Raw genomic sequence first — 2,596 nt, forward strand, 5'->3', positions numbered from 1 at the left:
ACCCAAAAATAATAATTAAAAAATCAAATACAAATAAAAAATAGTCAAATTATAATATAAATTTTTTTATTATTTTTTTAGTTTTTAACTTCAATAAAATTGTTCAAAATAATATTTGTCAATAATATCATCTTTATTTTAAAAAATAAGTCACATAAGTTGAGCATATATACGAAATTATAAAATAAAATAAATAAAGTTAATAACTAAAAAAAGAATAAAAACAAAAAATGAAAAAAAAGTGTTTAAAAATTCTATAATTATTAATTTTATAATAGTAATCACTCTTTTGTTTAATAAAAAAAATAAAAATAAAAATCTTCGGCCCGACGGTCCGCCCCGCCCCGCCCTGCCAAAACTTGCCAATTTGGCGGTGCGGGTTTGGCGGATTTTTTTAATTTGGCGGGCTCCAAATCTTAGCCCGACTCGCCTTTTTAGCGGGTTTAGCGGATCGGCCCGACGGGCTCGACCCATTTTGCCACCCCTAATAATGAGGACTCAGGGGAGCGTGAGAAACCCACTTTCCATCCCTCATTCCTATTTAAAAAAAAATGTCTCCGTTCTTTCTCCGTCATTGCAAGTTCCTATTTAATTACCTCTCAGAGAACATAGATCTCTTCGGGTATCTACGAATATTCTTTGAAAATTTTTTAAAAAATTAACACAAAAAGACATAATATAACAAATCATAAAATAATCAATTCAATATAATTCAACACAATTTATAACATATTCGTTATGAAAAATAACATTTTAAAAAGAAAAAACATAAAAAAATAATCCAACATAATAACATAACATAATTTTTTAGGACGATACTGAGTGACGTAGTGACGGACTTGATGAGAGGTAGAGAAAGTAAGTTAGAGAGAGAGGATCAAGGCTAAGAATGAGCCTGGAAAAAAAAGCAAAAATTCGAATTGGAGGCCGAAATTAGGGTTACTAAATTCAAGAAATGGATTTACGTATATATAAATTAGGATAAATTAATAATTTTATATTCGCGTATATTTAATAAGTTTCATAGAGCGGGTACTTATGTCCGTGCCCCTATTAGGAGTGGCAAACGGGAAAGTCCGCCCTATCTTGCCAAAAGCCCACCCCACTTAGTAAGACGGTCCTGAATTTTCCCCCACCCGCCTAATGGTAGGTTGGCAGGATCTCCTTTTTTTATAAACCATTAAATATTAAACAATATATATAATTTTACAATAATTTCAATAAATTTATAATTTCTAAAAATATAAAAAAATTATAATTTTTAAATTCACGCACATTAACGTCTTTATAATTATAAATATGTAATAAATATAATTATAAATCAATTTTTTTGAAACAAAATAATAAAACCAGCATTGTCCAAAGCAAAGAAAATATTATCCAAAATATATAATTAAATATCTTCAAATTTATAATCAATCAAACATAAAACACAATCCAAAATATAACTTAAAACTTCTTCAATTATCATCTTCATCCTCTTATAGATCAATAACATCATAGAAATTTGTAAAAAAATGGCTTTACCAAAACAAAAGCTTGGCCCAGCGGGAAAGCCTGCCCCACCCCGCCGAAACCCGCCAAATCTCGTCGATTAGGCGGTGCAGGGTAGGCGGGATTTTTAAGTTTGGTGGTCATAAATTTCCAACCCAACCCGCATTTTTTGGCGGGTTATGCGACCGGCTCAACAGGTTTCGACCCGTTTGCCACCCCTAGTCCCCATCTATTTTCGCATGGTAGGTCGTGAGGATTTCAGGAGTCCCCATCTAGCTTCAAAATGCGAGTAATCCCTACAAATATCCGTTTCGGCTGTTTTTGTGATCATCCTTATTGCTAGCATTCATTGGTTCGTGATGTGGAGCTATTCTAGCCACTCAATAAATTCTCAGATAATCAAAGTTTAAGTTATATCATTTTTATAAAGTTACATGTATCCTTATTATAACAATATTAATAAAAGATAAATGGATAAACACTAAACTATTGTTTGGATATAAGATAAAAAAATAAGAGGAAAGAAAATAGAAAGAAAAGTATATTTTTTTTATGTGCTGTTTAAATGAAAAAAAATGAATGAAAAAAAAAATAGAGGAAAAAATTTCTTTTGCTTGAATGGAAGGAAAAGTAAGAAGAGAAAAAATCATAATAGAGAAAAATTATATTAATATTTTTATATATTATATATAAATTATAATTCAAATGGTAACTCTGTATTTTTATCCATGTTTGCACTTTTGAATCAGTTTTCTTCGCAACTTTGAAGAGAAAAAATTTACGTGAGCTCTATATACACTTTTATGTTTTTCATTCAATTTCTTTGTTGAACCAAATAATGAAAATTTGATTTTTTCATTCATTTTCTTCTCCAGCATGTTATTTCTCTACAAATTCTTCTAATCTAAACAATGCATAAATATGTCATCTATTCTATTATATATAACAATAACTAATATCACATATTAAGCTAATTTACGTTGATAAACCAAAGTCATCCTAAAATTACATGAATCCCCTAAACCCAATAACGTTACCTAGTTGTCTCCATTTATATTTCCATATAAATCGAATTTAATGAATTCGAATTAGGGTAATAAGT

The sequence above is a fragment of the Arachis ipaensis genome, chromosome B07 (assembly GCF_000816755.2).
Source record: "Arachis ipaensis cultivar K30076 chromosome B07, Araip1.1, whole genome shotgun sequence".
Lineage (NCBI taxonomy): Eukaryota > Viridiplantae > Streptophyta > Magnoliopsida > Fabales > Fabaceae > Arachis > Arachis ipaensis.